This window comes from Canis aureus, chromosome 7, assembly GCF_053574225.1.
Source record: "Canis aureus isolate CA01 chromosome 7, VMU_Caureus_v.1.0, whole genome shotgun sequence".
Lineage (NCBI taxonomy): Eukaryota > Metazoa > Chordata > Mammalia > Carnivora > Canidae > Canis > Canis aureus.
The window spans coordinates 62628975-62652587 of record NC_135617.1 but is presented as its reverse complement, the minus strand read 5'-3'; the positions used below and the strand labels follow the sequence as shown (position 1 = coordinate 62652587).

The 23613-nt window shown below is 42.8% G+C and overlaps 2 long non-coding RNA genes across 2 annotated transcripts; both read right to left on the bottom strand.

The window, feature by feature from the left end:
- Positions 1 to 50: 50 nt before the first annotated feature.
- Positions 51 to 17584, bottom strand: LOC144317545 (uncharacterized). The gene is made up of 6 exons (XR_013383542.1): positions 17538 to 17584; positions 16407 to 16530; positions 7013 to 7113; positions 3781 to 3987; positions 3534 to 3646; positions 51 to 457 (listed from the first exon to the last, which is right to left on the bottom strand). It is a non-coding gene; the product is annotated as an uncharacterized LOC144317545 (long non-coding RNA).
- A 7-nt stretch (positions 17585 to 17591) lies between these two features.
- LOC144317546 (uncharacterized) lies at positions 17592 to 22517 on the bottom strand. Its single transcript, XR_013383543.1, has 3 exons — positions 22328 to 22517; positions 19600 to 19792; positions 17592 to 17789 (listed from the first exon to the last, which is right to left on the bottom strand). It is a non-coding gene; the product is annotated as an uncharacterized LOC144317546 (long non-coding RNA).
- Between the last annotated feature and the right edge of the window lie 1096 nt (positions 22518 to 23613).

Here is a 23613-nt window from a genome sequence, read left to right as displayed (position 1 = left end):
CATCAGTTCTATTACTTAGTAGCATATCTTGATATTTGGTAGGACAAATCTTATCTTTTAATTTTTATTTTTTCATGATTGACATAGCTATTCATGCATCTTTATTTTTCCATATAATTTTACAGTAAGTTTATCTAGTTCTAACCAGGATGTGAGGGTGATCTGGCTGCAATATCTGTCCCTCCATTGATTGTCAGTGTTGATCCAGCTGATCTGACTGGCTACAGGTGTCCCCTTCTTCTCTCACCACTCCATGTGCATCTGTCCTGAAGCTGCACGCTCAAAGAGGCTGACCTTCTCCATCAGAGGAAGAGGATCCTTCTTGGCTGAAGGGCATACAAGTAGCTGTGCTCCTCTGCTAGAACCATCAAAGTCCATTTGAAGGAAAATGTAGTGTAGTCAGGCTTCCAAGACTAGACACATCCAAATGAGGCACTGCATGTGGCAGTCTGCCTTTCTTTGAAAAAATAAAATAAAATATTAAGCTGAAAGTGTGTTTGGGATTACAGTTAGAGACTTATAATTTGGGGGACATTGACACCTTTATAAATATAATTGTCTCATCCAAGAACATAGATTATTTGTATTTTTCAGATCAAGGTCTTGGTTAAATTAATTCTTCCTTAATATGTTATAGATGTTGTTGCTACTAGAATTGTATCTTATTTTGATTAGATTTACCAAGTGATTATTTCTAGTATAGATAAGCACTTAAGTAGATGATGCCACCATTTCAAATTGTGACAATTATCCTTTGTCCTCTCATTGGTTCTTCTTATGATTTTGCCCAGAACCTCTAATACTACATGAAGCATTAGTGGTAGCTGTGGAAATCTTTGATTTGAATGTATACTTTCGGGATCCCTGGGTGGCGCAGTGGTTTGGCGTCTGCCTTTGGCCCAGGGCGCGATCCTGGAGACCCAGGATCGAATCCCACGTCGGGCTCCTGGTGCATGGAGCCTGCTTCTCCCTCTGCCTGTCTCTGCCTCTCTCTCTCTCTCTCTCTCTGTGACTATCATAAATAAATAAAAATTAAAAAAAAATGAATGTATACTTTCTTCCCCAAGTAATATTTACTGTAGCCATTGGTATACAGGCTTTTCCAAGTTATTTCTTCCTATTTGCAATTTATGAAGGATTTTAAAATAATTTTAAATATGTTGAACTATTCCAAATGCTTTTTCTGCATCAGATGATTTTCTTCTTGTAATTTATTGACTTAGTTCATTTATATTGCTAGATTTTCTGAAGCTAAATGATCCTTTTTGTCCTAGGATAAACCCCAAATGATCATAATACATTCTTTTCTTAATTATTATTACACTGTTGACTTCAGTTAGTTAATATTTATTTCAATTTTTTCTCTATGTTCCTCAGTGATATGAACCTATAATTTAATTTTCTTGTGTTATCCTTAACTGGTTTTGAGCTAAGGGAACTTAAGCCTCTTGAAACGAACTGGGCAGCTTTTGCTGCTTTTTATCTTTTGCAAACATCTTGTATAAAATATAAATCAAATGATTCTTAGGATATTTATAGGTGATACCTATAAAACCATCTGAGTCTTGCAATTGCTGTGAGGATGGGTCTTTATCTAAGATTTCAATTTCTTTAACATTTATTAATCTACTCCATTTTACTTCTTGTGGTCATCTTGGTATTTCATATTTTTTAGGAATTTGTCCACACCTGGGATTTCAAAAGATTTTGTTCAGGATTTATTTATTTAAAAACCTTTATTGAGTTTGTGGTAATTTTCTTTTCCTTCAATTTCTTGTTTATATCTTTTATCTCATCAGTTTTATCAGATGTAGGTCTATCTTATTAAACTTTGCAATGAGCAAGCTATGAGTTTCTTTAATAGCCATTTTTTCCATCTTTTTTATTTCAGGCCCTCATCATTATTATTTTCCTCCGTTACATGTCCTTGAACTTGCCTGTTGCTCATTTTCCATCTTCATGAGTAGAGCGCTTAGCTTATTTATTTTTAACCTTTTTGTATTTCTCACAAATGTATTTAAAGCTTCTAATTTTCCATCTAAATATTAGCTATGCCCCGCAAATCTGATATGTGGTGTTTATATATTATCATAATATATTTTATTATATACTTATGGTTTATATAATAATAAATAACTACTATTTAATTTCAAAATACGGTATTTTAGCTTCATTTCTATGCATTCTTAAGTTTTAAAGACTTTATTTTTAAGCAATCTCTTAACTAATGTGGGGCTCAGACTCATGACCCTGAGATCAAGAATTACATGATTTACTGACTGAGCCAGCCAGGTACCCCATCATTTTTAACTTTATTGCATTATGTTTAGAGAATGTATTTCACATCATATTAGTTTTTTGGAATTTATTCTTCTTTTATTTCCTCATACAAGGTCTATTTTTGTAAATATTCTCTGATATTTGAAGGAATGTATGTTTTTATTTATGCAGAGTGCTTTATATGTGTGTGCATATACATAGTTTATATTTATAAATAATAAGTTTTATTAACTATTCATAATACATTTATATAATTGAAAGCATTTTTAAGGTGTAATACATATTTTATATATTTTTAAATATTTGTTTTAAATTATAATTTATTATATATTATTTGTACATAATAATATACGTGTTTGTAAATATTATGTAAATATAAATGATACATGGAACTTATTAATCATCTGGTTTAAAACATAGATTCATTCATTTATTTTTTGTTTCTTTGATCTATAATCTTCTGAAAGGGATATGACTCTCCAATTATGCTTATTAATTATTTACTTCTCCTTGAATTTCTGATAGTGTTGTGATTATTATTTTATGGCCATACAGTTAGGTACATAATGTTTATGATAGTTCTGTTTTTTTATTTAAGTATACTTTTCATCAATATTTATTATATATCTATATATCTTTGTCTCATAGTATTTTTTACCTTAAGTTCTTTTTTGTTCAATATTGCTACTACAGTTTATTTCATACTAGCCACAAATATTTTTCCAACTTTTGTTTTTAGCCTTTTAACATCTTTTTTGTTAAGTAGATCTCTTGTAGATAATTTTTTTCTTATTTAAAAAGCTTTTTACATTCAAAAATGTTTAATTCCTGCATGATTAATATATACTGTTATATTAATTTCAGGTGTACAATATAGTGATTCAACAATTTTATACATTCCTCAGCGCCCATCACAATAAGTGTACTCTTAATCCTCTTCTTGTAGATAATTTTTTAAAACCCAAACTGAGAGTCTCTATCCTTATTTTGTGAGTTTAACCCACTTACATTTTTTGGAACTTCTTTTATATTAGGATTTATTATTGCCTTTTTATTTAACTTTTTACATTCATTGTACTTTATTTTCAAAAATTATTATCCCACTTACCTTTGGGTAGGGTATTATTTTGCTGAGTTAAAGAGTATGCATTCTATTTATTTTACTGAAGACCCATATTTATGTTGATTTACTCCTGTTCCTGCCTTAAACTTATCAATATCTATATATTGACTCTCATGAGACAAGCACTTACCATCCTTTCATGATCTTCTGGTCTCTCCTCCTCACCCCATGCTGATGTTGTCTGGAATGTTATTTTTCAGTTGCCATGGGAGTATTTTCTCTTTCTCTTCATTTTGGTTCTAGCTGCATTTTTGTTGTTGTTTAAGTAAAAAAAAATATTTACCAAGATACTTGATCACATTTATTTCCTCACCTCACCAAAGTATTATAATCACATATTTGAGTGACAGTTTGGCTGGATACAAAATTCTACTTACAGAGTTCCTTTCTTCAATCCTTTAATAACATTATTCAACTGTCTTCTGGCATCCAGTGCTCCTTTTAAGAAGTCTAACATAGATCTAATTCTTGTTCTTCTGTAGGTGATATGAAAGCCTTTAAATATACTCTTTGTCTTTGATGTTCTTGCATTTCATGTGATTTCCAGGAAACCAGAACAGAGAATGAAATTGGCCTCCCAAAACCTCAAGAGGAAGAGAAAAGGGAACAGAGTCAACTTAGGGTCCCTGCAGGCCATGGGTAACTGATGCCTAGGATCTTTATAATCAGCTGAAGTGCAGGGTGGCACTGGGCCCAAAGGGGAGGAGCTTCTCCCTGAGCTAGTGGGAAACAAAGGGCAAGGCTGGGATACACAGGTGCAGGGTCTTCTTAGACAGACTTGCCTCTGGGGAATCCAACCTATCCATGGCTATCTTCATGTTTGGGTCAGATCATGCATGTTTATCTCCCTGGGTCTCAAGCCTAGCAAGTCCCAAATGTAGCTTCCCACTAGCCCAGGCCTCAGGAGCTCAAACCCCTGAGGCAGGCTCCTGGTACTCCCTTCCTCAAATCTGAGGTTAAGCAAGCTACTGGCCACTCTTCACTGTCCCCTCACTGAGACCTCAGACCTACCTGTACTTGGTAGAAGCCAAGTACAAGTCCACACAGGAAAAGTATTTGGAGCTAAAGCATACAGAAAGTAGACAACAACTGTCCAGGCTAGAAGACAGAATAGAGTTTGGCCCCAAAGCTGTGAGAGAAAGTAGGGGACCTGGAAACAGTCCCACAGGGTCCACTAAGCCAGGGTGACCTGTGTCTAAGATCTGTACATCATTGCTGTTGGTGTATATAAGAAAAAAAGAAACAGAGAGACTCTGGGTTTCTGTCTACTGAGTTCTGGGCAGATCTTCCCACCAGATGGGGTTAGGAAAGAGATAAGAGCCCTTCCCTGGACACAAGGCCCTCAATACCCTTGAATCAGAGCAGAAGATCTGGTGGAGTCTGAGGTGACTGAGGCAGATGAAAGGGGTGAGTGACATTTCTCCCAGACCTCAGAGAGAGGGGAGCATTTCCTGAAGAAGTAAGCTCCCCTGGAGATACCACCAAGCTGATAATTCTGAGAATAGTGACCAAATTGCTGGAAGAGTCCTCCTACCTCAGCTGAACTCTCATGATAAAGAAGCCAGCATCTAGCCCACCCCAGATTGTGTGCTGAGAATCCTGAGCCGCCATCTGGGGCTTGGAGCTGTGACTAATCTGGCACACTCATTTGCAGATGTCTGCCAGCACTGGGTTTTCCTCATAGGGCTTTCCCTTGGGAGGGTACTGGCTTTGCAATGAGAGCACCTGTCTCGACACTTCATAAAGTTCCTCAGGCACAACTCTATTTCCCCAAGAATCTGGATAACAAGCCCTCAAGTCAGGGCCCTCGCTGGTCCCAGCTACTCCTTTCCCAGGGCTGAGGTAAGGGGAGAGGAAGTCCACACCCATAGCATAGGCCCCAAAGCCAGCCCTCTGGTTACAGAGCCACCTAGCTCCCTGCCCTACCCCCCCTCCATCTCACCTGAGGCCAGGAGCATCAGAAGGACAGGTAGCAGGAGCAGGCATAGGGGTCCCCAAGCCATGCCACCTCCAGCCTGTTTCTGACAGTGGAGAAGAGAAGGGGAGGCCTCTGGGGAGAAGGAAGCAGAATGTGAGCCTGATTCTGCTCCAGCTTCCCAGCATCTCTGAACTAGAAGACTCAAGAAAGGCCACCACCTTGACTGGAGAAGTAAACTAATGGGCAGGCTCTCTGGGAAGTGGGGAGGAAGGAGTGGGTAGGCTTGGGTGGTGGTTTGCCACCCTCAGGGTCTGTTTCTGGGCCTGCAGACCTGAATCCCGCCTCAGGTGCTCACTTTTGCCCAGCTTTTCCCTTTTTCTGTTATGCCATACTTTCCACCCTATCACACTCCTCCATCATTGCTGCAAAAAGCTCTGAGAATGTCCAAGAAAAGAACCATGGTAAAAGAAGAAGCCATTCCTCTATTCCCCCCCCCCTTTTTTTTTGAGAGAGAGAGAGAGACAGACAGAGCACATGCACAAACAAGTGGGGATGCAGGGTAAGGGCAGAAGGAGAATGAGAGAGAGAATCTTAAGCAGACTCCACGATGAGTGGGGAGCCCAATGCTGGGCTCTCTCATGACCCTGAGATCATGACCTGAGCAGAAATCAAGAGCCCGATGCGATGCTCAACTGACTGAACCACATGGATGCCTTCCATTCTTCTATTCTTTCTCTCTGTGTACTGCCTGAGAGTGGTTGGGGGGCTATGGAGTCCCTCTAGTCCCCAGAACAAGATAGGGACTCCACTCCAAGGGCATGGTGGGTCAGTGATATATTTTCAACCTGAGAAGTTTTTGAGTGGAGAGAAAATTTCAATTTCAGGCACTGTGAGAATGGTGCCTGGGAGAGGTGGAGGCCAGGGGAGGGGAAGAAGTGCTGAGCAGGAAATATCAGAGGGGAAGATGAGGGGGACAGATCTGCTGGCCCCAGGAAGCAGGGAGGAGAGATCAGCACCAGCTCCATCTCTTCACTTCTCATTCCCTAAATGTGCTCTGTCAATGTTGGTTGGAAGAATACTTGAGTGGGTGAAAGGTGAAAAAGTCTTTCATTTAAAAAATGTATGTGTAAAATGTGCAGAGGAAAACCAGCCAATGTTGGAACAAACTGAGAAATAAGATAAAGTGGTAAAGTATAAAATAACTATCCATGAGCCCATACTGATATAAATAAATAATTGAATAAATTTATAGACAAATGGGGGAGAATAGACAAATCTTTCCAGAAGAATTCCCAGTAATTGATATAGATACTCTGCCCTCAAGGGTGAGAGCATAACTGCTACCCCTTAAGTATGGGCTATCTATAGTGCCTTTCTTCAAACAAAACAAAACAAAACAGGGAAAGAGTAACTTCAGAGTGGACAAATCTGCAAACACCATCTCAGCTCTGTGACCAGGTTAAGACTGACCACGATAATCATGTGGGTTGTATGTATCATTGACATGATCTGATGAGAATGGCACTTTACCTCTATGGTTTTCCTCCCAAAACCTCTAGCTTAGTGAGAGAAAATATCAAGCAACTCTCAAATGAGAGACAGGTATTTTTTAAAAACTTAGTTTGATTAGGCACAAGAACAGCAAACAGGACCATTTAAGGGACTAGTTTATCTAAGGACGGTACACTCACCAATGTAGGTAGCCCAGTGTGCATTGAACTCTCACATGGCTGTTTTTTCCAGTTGGTTATAACCTAGCTCCCTGCTAGGTGTGTTCAGTCTTCAGAGCATCCTGTTCAAGTAAGAGGATTAATCTCATCTTCCTAAAATTAGGGACATTCTGATCTGCTCCAGACCACACATGTCCCTGGACCTCCCTGCCCTGGTCTGGCTGTGGAACTGGGCCCTAGAGAGCCCAGAGAGAAGGCAACAACAGGGGGGAGGAGGTGGGAAGCTGGAGTCTCTGAGGAAAATGATCAAGGCACATGGAGCCTAAGCTGTGACTGGGCACCAGGAGATTGCCCAGGTCAGAGGGGACAAATGGAGGAGGGGTGTCCAGCCACTTCCTGTCTGTGACCACATGTTCTCAACACAGAACTAAAGTGAAGGCTCAGCTACTCTGCATTAAAACTGGATTTCTAGGTTCTGTTAGAGGCCCCAGCCTGTATTAAGACCCCAGGGTGTCTGCTCCTCGCAAGACCCCAGTCCTGACTGTCATGCTGGTCCTTCTTCAAACTGTGTTGAATTGCTCCTGTGGCTGCTCCCCAACTAGCCTCACAGGTGTTGGGCCACAAGGGTGTCCTCTCGCCAGAAGCTGATGAGGAGCCTGTAAGCAGTGTCTAGCTGCTCACAGTAGTTCCTGATCCTGCATTGTGCTCTAACACTACCATACTGTGGACACTCTATTCCTTTCCAGACAGACTGTGAGTCCCTTGAAGGCAAGGCAACTTTTTCCTCTATGTGAACCCTGTCTTGCTCAATCCTGCCACATCATTTGGGCATGCTCCTTGATCTGAGAGGGAGGGGCCCACCGAATGCATCTCCAGTCTCTTATTGTGGAGGCTGAGCTGCAAAGCAGAGCCAGTGACTTGTCGAAGGTCTCGTGGAGATTTCACAGCTGAGCCAGGCATTTGAACCCTGTCCCTCAACACAGCCCAGCATTTTGCCCACCTCCTGAGCAGCTCTCATCCACTACGGCTCCCAGCAGCATGTCCCTGTCATCCCCCCAAATGGGGTGCACTTGCACTCACGGTCCAAGGACAAGGCAGCATTGGTGGAGACTTGGAGGAAAGGATTTAGGCACCAAAATAATATAAGCCATATCTTTGAGAATATAAAATTAAAAAAATCATAAGTGTGATTCTTTTTTTAAGAAGAAAATCTGCTTTAATTGAAAGGAAATTCTAAATCAAACTACCCAGGTGTAAAAGTACCAAGTGCTATAAAAAGTTTTCATCTGCATTAATAAGAAGCTAAATTTATAACAAGGAACTGAAAGTTTTGTTAGCCAACTGGTTCTGTTGAAAGAAAAAGCTTGAGAGCAGGGCTATCTGACAGAGAATATGGTAGCGATGCCCCATGTCCTCCAGCCCAGCACAGTAGCCACTAGCCATGTACAGTCGTTGAGCATCTGACACATGGCAGGTGCTACTGAGGAAATGAATTTTGGTTTCTCATTTGATTTTAGTTAACTTAAATGTAAATAGCCATGTGTGGTTAGTGGCTAGAAGATTGGCACAGCTTTAGGTGACTGAGGTCAATTTTAACAATACCCTGCCCTCCTCAGAAGGAACGGATTTCTTTGTTGTGTGGTATTTGTGAATGTCGAAACTATAAAGCTAATAGAAGATCATGTATCAGAAGGTCTCTGTGCATTGTCTAAGAGACAAGATTCAAAATATTATTGTGCTTCATGTTGGGATGCACATCTTAAATAAGATCCCCAAACCTAAGTCATAAAGGGAAAAATAGATTTAATCACATTGTCAAACACTGTCTTCCCCAAATAACAACCTGTGGAGAAGAGAAAGCTGAGTTTATTGCTCACGTTGGTCAGGGAGGACACTACCGCAGCGTCCTAGAGGAAGGGCAAGGTCAGAATTTATTCAGAAGTTTGGTTTAAGGCAGGTCTTTGCAGAGCTTCATTAGGCGAGGGGAAGGATTATAGTACAACAGTCCATAATTAGTAGGAACAGCAAGGCGAGGATTTTGAGTCAGAGATTCAAAGATGCTTAGGACTCAAAGTATTTCTTGATGCTTTCCATTGAAGAGTCAATTGATCTTTCAGAAAGTTTCTATAATGAAAAAAAAAATTAAAAAAAAGAAAGCCTCTATAATGAACAATGAAACCATTTGCCTGGGGGGAAAAGAAAGTCTGGAAAAATAAAGTAATACCAGAACAGTGAAAGAGCAAAGTCATGTTAATATAGACAGTAAGATGTGGCTGAGACAGATTGTGATTATAAATAGTTTCAGCACACAGCATAAACATTTCTTTTTCAAACAAAAGCTATTGTGGATAAAAGCCACATTGGCAAAGAGCTCCACATAGACACCAGCTTTCCTGCCTGCAGCCACAGGAGCCATGCAGTGAAGGTTTGAACTACAGCTACTTGGAGTCAGACAGATGCCTTTGGCTCTTCCTGGAATGAGAGAGAATGGCATGAACACCTGCTGCTCACCACCTGATCTTCTCCTGGAAGACAATTTCTCATCACCCCTCTGATGAGGTAAGAGGCTTTCTGCTGTACCCCTCAGAACAGAACCACAGATTCTAAGACCACTGAGTGGCAGTTGCCAATGGGTCCTCAGCTGTGGGGTATCATATGGCTCGTTGCAGTTCTCTGACCCCCTTTTGTTTTGGCATATGAGACAAGGACCCCAGGGAGTTGGAACATTGAGCTGATCTTCCTTTCACTGCCTGTGTAAGTAATAGACTGTCTAAATCTTAAAATGGCTCCTTGTATTTTCTGCACCAAATCACCCGAGGCCTGGCCTCATGCGTGCTTGCCAAGTAACAGATGAGAGATTGAGGAGAGATATTTGCAGTGTGAAAAACTGACCATGGATGAATATCTAAATGAACCAAGGGGTTACTAAGAATCGCAAGCAGAAGAAAGGAAGTCCAATAGCAAAATGATCAGAAGCAAGAGATCCAGCACAATAAATATCCAAATGTCAAATGAGCCCACAGATATAGATGTTTGATTTCGTTAGTTCTCAGAAGAATATTCATGTAAAACACTGAGCTGTCACTTTGTACTCAGCTGACTGGAAGGAATTAGGAAGTTGGATAAGATTCAGTATCAGTGAGAATGTGAGAAAGTTCTGGAACTTCCATGAGGAATAGGTGTGTGACTGTCCTATACTGTCTCCAATCCCTGAATCTACGTTCTATTGTCATTACTGTTTTTTGTGTCCTGTCCTGTTTAGGAAACATTTGCCTACTTCAAGATCATATTTTCTGTTTTCTTCTAGAATCTTTATTGTTTATACCTTTCATATTTAAGTATGATCCATTTTAGTTAATTTTATGTATGGTGTGCAAGAAGGGTAAAAGCTTTATTTTCACCCTTGGTGACTATCCAATAGACCATCACTATCTGTTGGGAAGACCAATCTTTCCCACTAAATCACAGAGACACCTCTGTGATAATCAGGTGAATACATGTATGGGTGTGTTTCTGAACCCTTGCTCTATCTGCCTTATGCCCCCTGGGTATGTGCTCTAGAAAAAATCTTACATGGGTCCTCCAAGAAGATGATGGGAGTATTTATTTCAAACTGCTTTTCATTTTTCTGGATTTTGCTTGTTTGTTTATTTTTTAAAATACTTTATTTATTTGAGAGACAGAAAGAATGAACAGTGGGGAGGGTCAGAGGGAGAGATAGGGAGAAACAGGCTCCCTGCTGAGCAGGGAGCCCAACATGGGGATCGATCCCAGGACCCAGAGTTCTCTATCCGAGCCCAATGCGGATGCCTAACCTCAGCCACCCAGGCGCCCCGGTTTTCTTTCTTTCTTTCTTTCTTTCTTTCTTTCTTTCTTTCTTTCTTTCTTTCTTTCTTTCTTTCTTTCTTTCTTTTCTTTTCCTTTTTTTTTTTTCGCTGTATTTTTTAAATTTTTGTATTGGAGTTCAATTTGCCAACATATAGCACAACACCCAGTGCTCATCCTGTCAAGTGCCCTCCTCAGTGCCCATCACACAGTCACCCCATCCCACCCCACCTCCCCTTCCACCACCCCGTGTTCGTTTCCCAGAGTTAAGTGTCTCTCATGTTTTGTTACCCTCACTGATATTTTCGCTCATTTTCTTTCCTTTCCCCTTTATCCTCTTTCACTATTTTTTATATTCCCCAAATGAATGACACCATATAACGTTTGTCCTTCTCTGATTGACTTATTTCACTCAGCATAATACCCTCTAGTTCTATCCACATCGAAGCAAATGGTGGGTATTTGTTCTTTCTAATGGCTGAGTAATATTCCATTGTATACATATACCACAGCTTCTTTATCCATTCATCTTTCGATGGACACAGAGGCTCCTTCCACCCACCCCAAGGTTGCTAGAACTCATAGAGCAAGTCGGCAGTGTGGCAGGATACAAAATCAATGCCCAGAAATCAGTGGCATTTCTATACACTAACAGTGAGACTGAAGAAAGAGAAATTAGGAGTCAATCCCATTTATAATTGCACCCAAAAGCATAAGATACCTAGGAATAAACCTAACCAAAGAGGTAAAGGATCTATACCCTAAAAACTACAGAACACTTCTGAAAGAAATTGAGGAAGACACAAAGAGATGGAAAAACATTCCATGCTCATGGATTGGAAGAATTAATATTGTGAAAATGTCAATGTTACCCAGGGCAATTTACACATTTAATGCAATCCCTATCAAAATACCATGGACTTTCTTCAGAGAGTTGGAACAAATCATCTTAAGATTTGTGTAGAATCAGAAAAGACTCTGAATACCCAGGGGAATATTAAAAAAGAAAATCAGAGCTGGGGGCATCACAATGCCAGATTTCAGGTTGTATTACAAAGCTGTGGTCATCAAGACAGTGTGGTACTGTTTCTTTATATTTTATAAATAAGATCAGCTGCTGAAGCAGATTAGGTGCCCATCACAAGGGGAATGGGAAAGTAAAATTCAACACCAACTTAGAATCATACATAGCAGTAAAAAAAAAAAAATCAAAGATTCAGATTTGCAGATGATAACAAGGATGGTCTCAGAAGCAAAATAAGATTGAATGAAATTTACAGAGTTATAGTTTTCCAAAAAAAGATTAAATCACAACCTTCATACAGTTAAAAATTAAAGTTTGTTTAGCTCATATTCAGTGAATTAACCAGGCAGACCTTAGAACTAGTTAAAAAAGGAAATCAAGAAACATACTGTTATATGGAGGAAAGGAATGTTGAAACAAATCTGGTCCTCAAAGATAAGCCCCTGTTCAAAAAAGACCTGCCTTTGGTTCCAAATGTAATCAGTTCTGATTTTATTAAGTTTTGGAAAGTTTGATTCCAGAATGCTAAAATGGAACTATTTTCACTTATGTGACTGCCATGGAACCTGAATTTTCCAAATGTCACTGAATAATTAATAATCATGTGTATATCCCAGGAGTAGACTGAAGTAGAGTGATGAGAAATAGGAATCATTTTCTTAAACACGCAGAAGTTTTTGAAAAAAATACCATAGATTTTGGAACGGGAAAAAATAGGAATTATCTGTATTTGTATCTTTTATGCAATATATGGCACATAATAGCGTCCAATATATTGTTTTTGGTAAATAGGAACTTTTATTATAATATAACTTTATAATAGAAAAAAGGGTATATTTGCTATAACATAACAAAGAATGTATGTTTGTATTTGTCTTTCACTGACAGTGAAAAAAAAAACAGAACAGAACAAAGACTTTCAAACTTGAACTGTTTTCATCTCAGTTTTGGATGAGATTGTTCGGGGGATGCCAGGGACCATTCCTCTCTCCTTCTCATGGATCTTTCTGTACAGTAAAAAGTCTGCACAATCCTTTCTCAGACTTTCTGGCAGCCAGGGTTCCAGATATAATTTAGGTGCCACCAATCAAACCCATCTGTGCAAGACTTAAGTTTGGAGCAAAGGTATCCATTTTGCTGGATAGTGGCTGAGGTGGGGTGATGCTGGAACCAAAAGTTATGCCAGCAGCTTCCTGATTTGGGAAGTTTCCCAATTCTCCAGGGTCCTCACTGTGACAAGAGCAGTGTCCCCTTTAGCAGCCCCACCCTATTGTGTGGCTTTGAGAGTCATGTCCAGATCTGATTCTGTAATTCATTTACTATTCTAGTTTTTAAAAATCCCTTCCTACATAAAATAGGCAGATTGGATTTAGCTATCTGCAACTAAACCTTGACTGACACAAATCCCAAGAAAACAGATGCCATATTCCAGAGTGAGGCAGGAAACCAGTGCACAACCCATGCAAAAAGGTATTCAAACCTCATCCACACCAAGGGTATGCATTTGTTGGGATTTTGAAGATTAGAAGAAAATTTTTAGAGATAGCTTGGGAATATTAATACCCTGCAGGTAGAGGGGAATGGATGTCTCCTCCTCACCTCAAGCCCACAGAAAGGGGCTTCAAGGTCACAACTTGAATATATTAGATGTCTTCTGCACTTTGAGAGACATGGCAGACTGGTGCCTGACTCCAGCCTAAGAACTGTAATGGACAGAGACTGCCAGTGGCTAGATGTCCCAATGTCAGAGTGAAGAACAGGTGGCTGTGTGGGGGTCCACCAGTGTGCCATGAGTTTGTTGGGGTGAATCAAATGGGTATTTCCTGTGGACCAGATGTGAGCTGCACATGTGTGAGACCCTCAGTGTGGGTTGTCATGGATCCTGTCCAGAAACGCTGCCTGGGGGTGGACAGATCCCATGGAAGAAAGCTAGAAGTTGACTGACATAGGTGAGGAAAATAATTTTCCGTCTACCCTTCTGGGTTCCTGGCTGAGACCCCTGTGATAAAGACAGATTAACAATAGCTATATCTTTGGGGTGACTGGGTGACTGAGGGGGGCACTTGACAGGATGAGCCCTGGGTATTATACTATATGTTGGCAAATCGAACTCCAATAAAAAATATACCAAAAACCAAAAAAAGATTAACAAGAGAAAAACTAACAGAAGTTTATTAACATGTATATCTCATGTACACAGGGGAGATAACCAGGGGAAAAACTGAGTAACTGCCCAAGGTGGCTTAGAACTCCAGTTTAGGGGATCCCTGGGTGGCGCAGCGGTTTGGCGCCTGCCTTTGGCCCAGGGGGCGATCCTGGAGACCCGGGATCGAGTCCCACGTCAGGCTCCTGGTGCATGGAGCCTGCTTCTCCCTCTGCCTATGTCTCTGCCTCTCTCTCTCTTTCTCTCTCTCTCTCTCTGTGACTATCATAAATAAATAAAAATTAAAAAAAAAAGAACTCCAGTTTAAATTCTATGTTCAGCTAAAAACAAAAGACAGGTATGGGGAAGCCACAGGGCAAAATTAGTTTCAGGGAAAGCATGGAAAACAAGAGTTAAGGTTTGTTATGCAGATTTCAATCCCTGCCTTCTCCACAGGTAAATTTCTCATATGGTTTAGAGTCCTCCTTCTCATCCTGGTAGAGAGGAAGACACCTTTACAAATGGGGATTTCCTTCATAAATGTAAATTCTCTCACAAAAAGGTTAACTTCCACTCTGCTTTCAGAGCTTCTTCTGTGTCTGCTGTTTCTCAAAATAAACTTTATGCCAGACATGTTTTCAGGTGGCATATTCTGCTCCCCATACTGCCAAATGCTTGTAGACTGAGGAAGTCAGAGGCCACCAGTCAAAAGTCAGATGCAATTGCATGTGTCAATGAAATTGCAGGTAATGGGGCTACTCTGAGGAGCCCAAGAAGTGCCCTATGACAGAAAGTCAGCTTTAAGCTGACCAACCCTTGGAGCAGTGGCAACAGGTGAGACCTTCCCTGCTCCCTTCCTCTTCCCTTCCATGGCTCTGTCCTGGGGGATGTCAGAAGCTACAGCAAGAGGTGGAGATGGTAGCAGAGGAAAGAAAGAAAAGCCAGTTAGTACCCTTCTATCCCTCTGACAGGGGGACAAAATCGAGAGGATTTGGAGGAGAAGATTTCATTTTGAATGGAACACTTTTTCCCCTTATTGAACTGAAGCTACTTTGGGAATAAACTTTATACTGCTTAGAATGGCTCAGAAGGGTATGGATGAATAAGTAAAGCACAGAGGGGTTTTAGGGAGTGAAACTACTTTTAATGATACTACACCAGTGGGTATGTGTCAGTACACCTTTGTCCAAACCTATAGCATGGTCAGTACCAAGTGTGAGCCCTAAGGTGAACTTGGACTTTGGTTGACACTGATACGTCAATGTAGATTTGTTGATTCTAACAAACGTACCACTCAGGGACAAGACGCCCATAGTGGGGGACTCGGTGCAAGTGGGGCAACAGGTGCGATAGGGGAACTCTGTGCTGTGTCCTCAGTTTTGCTGTGAACCTGAAACTATTCTCAAAACTAAAATCTATTTTTCAAAAAAGAACCAGAAGAGTGATGGGTCTTGCCATACCTTTTACCAACAGGCCAGCAAGTTCCCCAGCAGAGTGAGTTTGGACGGCAGTGCGAGAACAAATATAAAGTTCATCTGGGGCAGCCTGGGTGGCTCAGTGGTTCAGCGCCACCTTCAGCCCAGGGCGTGATCCTGGAGACCTGGGATCGAGTCCCACCTCGGGCTTCCTGCAGGGAGCCTGCTTCTCCCTCTGCCTGTGTCTCTGCCTCTCTCTCTGTGTGTGTCTGTGTGTGTGTGTGTGTGTCTCATGAATAAATAAATAAATAAAATCTTTAAAAAGAAAAAAATTTAAAGTTCATCTGAATTACCCTTTGTGAATCCCAGTTGTGGTACTTAATACAGAAATTGACTGCCATTCCCTTGGCCCTGATGACTCCCAGTGGCTTCTTTGCTGCCAGCCCTCTATACTCCCCCCTACCCATTACTGCTTTTCTCTCTCTGGCTAAGAGAGGGGCTGGGCAGAGATCTCACAAAAGTTCAGGAAACCTGTTCTTTAACACTGAACAGAGCGGAATGTGGTATTTGTTAGTGAAGGAAGGCATGCCCCTCTGCTCCTGGAAGGTCGAGTCTGCTTCCCTGGGTTTGCTGTGTCCTGGGGACATCTCAGGAGGCTGCCTTACCTGATGAGTGGCAGAAATGAATGTTATTTGAAAATGATGCATCTCTGCCATCTCTGGCCTGCGTCTTCCTCCCTCCTCTGAAGAAAAGACTGGATTGCTAGTAACTAAAATCCTCAGCCTGCCCCTCCCACCTGTCCCAAGGAGCCAGCCCAGCCCCACTCACATCATTCCCAGGGATAGGGCCTCCCTCCTCTCCAAAGACCTCTGAGCACAGAAGTGAGGAAAGTCAGGGAACAGGCTCTGGGGAACCCCTGGGAGCTGGTCCCTCTAAACCCACACCTGAAGCCGCTGCCTATGTCCTCTCATTCATTTCCACCCAAGCCTGGCCATGGCTCTCACTCACCTGAGCCTGAGGCTTTCCAGAGAGACACAATGAGAACACCAGGCCATTGTTCAGGATGAATCCACATGTCAGAACAATCTCCAACAACAGAGGTCCTGTGGAACAATCGTCAGCAATAGCAGGCCTGTGGAAAGGGCAAGCACTGGAATCCTAGCTTTGACTACCCCCACACCCAGAGTCCAAAAGGGTGGGTATCTGCTAAATGTTCTATTCTGAAGCTGAGCCTGCTCCTGGCCATGAGAGCAGCCAAGCAGGGGTTTGTACTCTTTGAAGACGGGGCCTCTACTTTTCCCAGGCTCTCACCGCAAAGGAATCTATCTGGTCTCCTGCCACTAACACCTGCCTTCTCCAGAACTCCTGCACAGCTGCTGGGTCACTCTGCACTGAGACCCTCACTGTTCCCCTCAGGAGGCCTAGGGAAAGCCCTTTGTGCTCCCCGCTGCTTACAGAAAAAAGTGCACATGACTGTGGCCTTCAAGGGTCTCCACCATCTGAACTTATGGTCGTGTGTTAACCTTATCCTCTCCTTGACATTCAGCCCACTGTCCACCTCTGTAGCTGACACATTCTGTGTGCGTTCTCACCACTTGCTCCTGGCATGGAACGCCATCCTCTCTGTGCCTTCAACATTTCTCTCCCTCCAGGTGGTGATCTCTGACACCCACCTGTGGCCCTCACTCCCCAACAGCTCTGGGTGGGGAACAGCTTCTGTAGATCCCATTCCTTTAACTCCGAGGAAGAGGCTGCTAAGGGATTACTCAAATTCCATTGGCGCTGGGGCCCCATTTTCTAGATGGTGCCTCATGGGCAAGGATATAATATGACTGCATGCTCTTAGCATCCCAACTCCCAGCTCCTTTCCTACAGAGCTGATGGATGGGACTTTTGCTGCCTTGAAGTAGTAACATTCAAGGCTTGGATTGGGCCTTCAGGATAGAAAAAGAAGAGAAGGTCATTCTGCCTGCTAGGGTTCAGGACCCCCTTGGTCTGCCTGGAGCAGGAGAAAGTCCTCCATGTGGTCAGCCTGGTTCCAGAATCCTCATGTGGGGCCTGAGCTGAGGGCCTCAGCTAAGCCCTTACATTCTTTTGCTTGGGCCTCCACAGAGCAACCCTCGTTTGGACACAACTTACATTGGATCCAGATTGCCTTGGTTGGTTCTCTTGGCCAGTGCCATTTTCTGAAAGAGATAAAAAGCCCTTTTGAGCCTTGACTGACATGGGCTCCTACTGGGTGCCCAGATTCCGCCTGCCCAAGATGGCTCGGTATACTCCGAGCTTGCCTATTTCCACAACCCAGCTGACTTACTGAGCCAGAGAGGGACCTTCTTCTTCTCCTACATGCTGAACAGCCATCTTCCAAAATCATTGCCATGGGACAATACTCTGTTTGGGGGAGAAACATTCACAGGGTCCTCGAAGGTCAAAGGTAGAAGGAGTATTCAATACCATCCAGCCCAATCCTCCAAGGAACAGGATGACAAGGAATGCCCAAGGTCACTCAGCAAACAGACCCAGGGACCCACGTTTCCTGACCCTATTCCTATATATCTCTGTGACCGCCAGCTGGCCTCAGCCACCAGAGTCTCATCCAGTAAGCCCAGTCTAATCTTTCAGCTCTCAGTACTCTTGTCCTCCCAGCCCATCACAGTCAAGTGACCCACTCACCTGCCACGAGTCTTTCTACTCTTGCTTCTGACCTACATGGAGCTTGCCTGTGAGGCAGGGAACCTCCTTCCTGCCCTCCCTGCCCCATCTTCTCTCCTCTTAAATTCTCATTTCAGCCCTTCTACTGTGGGGTTGGGTGGACACCATCCATCACCTCCAAATATCCCCCCAATATATTAAGTTTCTTTTTGTGCTCCACAACTGCCATGCCCTCCCCCACCTGGAAAACTGAATAAAAAGTCAAGAATAAAGAAAGACTCTCCCCAGTGCACTGAAAGAGCATCTATTCATCCCTGGGCAGGCCCAGCCAATCCCAGAAAGAAACCTTCTCTGTTCATTTGCTTTAACCTAACTAAAAATCAGTCCCTGACTATCCTTTCCTAGGAGTACAAACTCAGGTATTACTGCAAGTACCCTCTCCGGAGGATTATACTTTGTTTCCCCTGTGAGGCTAGTAATTCCTTCAAGCAAGAGCAATCTGTACTTGACTCGGTTTCCTTAGCCATATTAGCCTATATTTTCTCCAGTTACTAGAGAAAAGGAATGTGAAGCTGCTACCCATCCTGCACTGAGTGCTCTTTATGGCTTGACGGAAATAATTATGTTAGTGTTTATCATAAACTAAACCTGATACACTTCTCATGGAATAGTCTGGGATCAGTCATTCTTGATTACTTTTCTTGGTGTTCTCGTCGCGTGAGTTAACGAATCAGGCAGCATGAGGGATTCAGACCTGGTGAGCCCACGCCATCTGCTAGTGCCTGGAGTGAGCACACTCCTCCGAATGTAAAACATAAGGCTTTTATTCCTCTGAACTCAACAAATACAGAAGAACCCAGAGAATTGGAGCCACTGAATGTCACAGTGTGGAAAGCTAGAAAAGGGTGGGGGACTTGCTCGAGGTCACTGAGCATGTCCGGGGCAGAGAGGGAATGGGTCTCGGGCCAGCACTCTTCTCCTCGTCCCATGACAGCCTCACCTCCCTGGGTAAAGAGCAAAGTGCTAGTGCTTCCACACCATCCAAATTAATAAAATGTCTCTGAGTAGAGGACAATGGAACCGCTTAACTGACTGCATAAATCCTTTGTAACCAGCCAGTTAGTTCCTGGGTATCACTGGATGTTTCTAAAGTACTGGGAATTACTATATTCGAAGACTTCCCTCTGTCCTGCCTATAGCCCTGTCGGTTTGCATGGTCAACTCTTTATTTCCAAATACTACGACGTCCAACTTAAGCCCAGCCCTCTCCTGATGTTCACATATTGCAGTTAGCAGGACATGGGCCAGCGGTGTCCTGTGGGGAGGAGGCCCCTCCAACACACTCACTCAAAAGGAGGTTTCTTATTTTTTTTATTTATTTAAATTAAATTAGCCAACATATAGTACATCATTAGTTTCAGATGAGTTCAGAAATTCATCAGTTGTATATAACACCCACTGTTCATCACATAACCTGCCCTCCTTAATGCCTATTACCCAGTTACCCCATGCCCCCACCCATGTCCCCCCCACCCCCCAGCAACCTTACCTTGGTTTCCTATAGTTAAGATTTCTTAAGAAGCTTGAGGCAAGGGCACCTGCATGGTTCAGTTGGTTAAGCACCTGCCTTCTGCTCCAGTCATGATCCCAGGACCCTGGGATGGAGCATCAGGCTTCCTGCTTCTTCTCCCTCTCCCTCTGCTTGTGCTCTCTCACTCCTGCTCTCTCATTCATGGGCTTCTCTGTCTCAAATAAATAAACAAAATATTTTAAAAAGAGAGGAGGAGAAGAAGAAGAAGAAGAAGAAGAAGAAGAAGAAGAAGAAGAAGAAGCAGCTTGAGGCAGAAGTATCAGGGTCCCCCTCCCCATGTGGATAGACAGGCTTTCTAATAAACCTGTGGTTTATTAGAGGTGCCCCCACCAACAAGAAACAACTAGAGGTAGTGAAAGGGCCTCATTTTGCTCTCTAGAATCTATTCCTCATCTGCTACTTTTTAAATCCCTTTAAAAAGGGAGCAGCTTCTTATTGGCAAATTGGACCCATTTCAAGGATTCACCAAGAACCATCCAGTCAAGGTAGGATCCCAGCTGCATCCCAGTATCTGCTGAAAGATACAGGGAGAAACTTAATCTCTCTGAGCCTCCCTCCCTTGTGCCATGGGAACAGCAGGGCTTATTTCACAGCAGGAAGATTAACGAATTATGCTCGTGGCACAGAGTCTATGGTCAGTTATCTATTTCTTCAATCAGGCTCTCTGATACAGAGAGGATGTTTGAGATGACCTAGTGCAACTTCTTCACAGGTGAGAAAATGGAGGCCCAGAGAAAAGCTATGGCTTTCTCAAACTCACAAAGTGTGAGTGTGGAAGATCCAGGGTGCAATGATTTGGGGTCTGAAGCTTTTCCCATTACTCTGCTCCATCTCTCCAAGGCAGCCCTCCCAGCATATGGGGCCTCAGCCTGTGGCTGAGGTCAGTCTCCACAAAAACCCTTCTCTGTCCTGGGTCTCGCTTCTTCTCACCTTTGCACTCTACCCAACCAATCTGTTTGAACAGGACATGGGGCTTCTAAGGTAAGAGATCGATCACACAATGGTACAGCCCCAAGTCCTGCTGGAGCTCTGTCACAGTGACCTTGCATAGGGCCTCAGTGGGACAATCCTTCAGCAGGAATCTCCCTACCTGGGCCCAGTTCAGGCCTTTATTTCTAATGTTCGTGCACACCAGTGTCTCTGGGGGACCCTGGCTCCTCATCTGTGGCCAGGCCTTCAGGCTAGAAGACTAGGACATGTTGTTGTAAGAACCAACAGTGGTCCAGTTCTTTCCTTCTAACAGGCACTTCTGTTTCTCCTCTTCGCCTTCAGCTTGGAATCCTATAATGAGGAGTCAAAGGGCTTCACAGAGCAAATGTTTCTTCCACCATCCCTACATCTGCAGACCCCAGGGCAGATACAAGGTCGCAGATCAAAAGTAGTAGTAACTCCACCAAGCCTTTCTGAGTCATTTAGGATTTCCGTAAATTATTTTGAAATGGTTCAGAAATTTTATATATACACATATATAATATATAATTATATATACATTTATATTACATATTATTATTTATATATATTATTTATATATACTTACACAATACATAATTATATATAAGTATATATATATATCTCCCAGCAAAGTACAAACATATGGAGCAAATAAGGCAAAATATCAATTATGGTTGAGTGTTTGAATCTAGCCAATAAGCTTATGGTGGCTACTCTTCCCAGATTTTGTAGATTGGAAAATTTTAGTAATAAAATTGGTAAAAAAAAAAAAAAAAAAAAAAAAAAGAATAAAAAAGAACTTAACCAGTTTTACAAACTATATTCTATTCTTCTTGTGCTTCCCCCAGACATGTCCCTTGCTTTCCAGAACACAGTACTTCATACTAGCCCCTGCCATCTCAGGGCTGAATGGCCTCCCCACTCCTCTCCATCCCCACCCACCCACCCTGGTCCCAGAGGAGAATCTACCTGAACAAAATTGCACCTGCACTAATCTCTTTCCCCTTTCAATCCTCAATACCATTGGTCACCCTGTACCTGCTTACACCACCACCACCACCATCATCCACCATAACTTGTATTAAGCACCTATATGCCTAAATACTGAGCTGAAGAAGTTTACAGTAGTCTACTATTTAACTCTCAGGAGAATCCTCTAAAGTAGGTACCATGTACAAACAAATACTGAGTAGGTACTATTTATAAATGAGGACATTCAGGCTCAGAGAAGCTGGAGGACTTCCTCAGGTCATAAATGTAGAAAGAGACAGAGATCGGATTTGAACCCCACTCTGTCTGATTCCAGAACCCTTCATCTCTTTTCTATGCTGCCTTTCTGTGTCCTCCTAGAGAGATTTGTATTGTATTTTTGTCTTCATGTTGTGACTCTTCCCTTTTGTTACTTACCTTTCATTTTTACCAATGCCTCCTCTACTTCAGTGCCTGATTCCTTTAAAGAGAGACTTCATCTTACACTTTATATCTCCCAGGAAACCAGCATAGCGATGAGAAATTGTTTGGGTGACTTCACATAATTTCTCGATTTCACAGTATGCTAAAGGAAGCTCCAGGTTCTGTTTCATCACCTAGTTCCTGCTGGGATAGGTGCACCCTTCATTTCTCTTTCCTGTGTCTAGCACACATCCTGATCCCATCCAGTCCCTCCTAAGGAAGTGAGAGAAACCCCTCTTCGCAGGTATCCCTTTGACTGTCTGCATTCCTGCCACCTCCTTACCTGAGGCCCAGAGCAGCAGCAGCAGCAGTAGCAGCCATGGCCACCCCCAGAGCCCTGTCCCCTCCATCCTATCCCACTCCCAGGGTCCATTGGGTGCTGGCCTTCCTGGGGTTCTTCCAGTTGCTGGAGGATGTTTCCCCCACAGGGGTGTTTCTCATGTTTCCTGAGAGGCTTGACTATCACTTTGCAATTGAGAAAGGAAGTGTGAAGAGGGAGCAGCTCGGAAAAATGCAGAAGAGAAAAGAGTGATCACTGACCTTGTGACATCTTCCTTCCTGCTTCCATTACATCACAGCCCATTGATCAACACTCGAGAGCTCCCCATTCTCCACTATAGCAAGACCCATCCATCTGATGTCCCACTTCTGTTTCACCCACTTCCACAGGTCACCAGGACTTTCTCATGCCTGGCCACTGACCACTACATCCTGCAACACCCCCTGCCATTCCCCCTGTCTAGAATGACATCATGCACCCAAAGTTGGCTTGTTCTTCAAGATGCAGCTCAAACCTTGCCGATGACCTGCCTTCTTTTTTTTTTTTTTTTGACCTGCCTTCTTTAATCTTGCCCCACAGTAGGGTTCTCAAGTATGGGCATGTAGCTGAATCACTCAGGAAGTCGGAAAGCATACATATGCCTGAGCTGTACCTCCAGAGATTCTGATTTGGTAGGTCTGGGAAAACTCAGCAATCTGCATCTTTACCAGCAGCCCAGGAGATTCTAAGGCAAGTGATCCAAATGGGGGATACTGTGAAAGCTCTGTTTGAGGTCAGATGAGTTCTGAGGCGTTCCCTCATGTACTCGTCCCGGATGCAAGGTGTGTACTTCTCTGAGCTCCCAGCTTTGGCAGAAGCATGAAGACCACAAACATGATGGTACTAGGAGTAACTACCACAGATCAGAGGTATTTGTCATCTTCTGACTCTCCAGCCCCCAATACCATCTCTGCCTGGGGGACATGCCCCAATGCATGGATCTCACTAGGATGCAGAGCTCTACTTCCTCTACTATTGCATATGAAGGCAGAGATTGCTCCTGCGTCTTCTTCCTGGCATCTAAATGCCAAGCATGTGACTTGACCTAAGCTTGTGCAAGATTCTGTCTAGGATTCTGGATCCTAAAGTTGTAATATAAGGCGTAGGGCCAGTTGGAGATGCCTGACGCAGAAGAAATTTAAGCACTGAGAGTCCAGAAATAGCATGTGCCAAGGATGTGCTGGCTTCAAGTGTCCAAGGGCCATGGCACAATGGCAACATCACTAGATTGTGTGATATTGTGAATTATA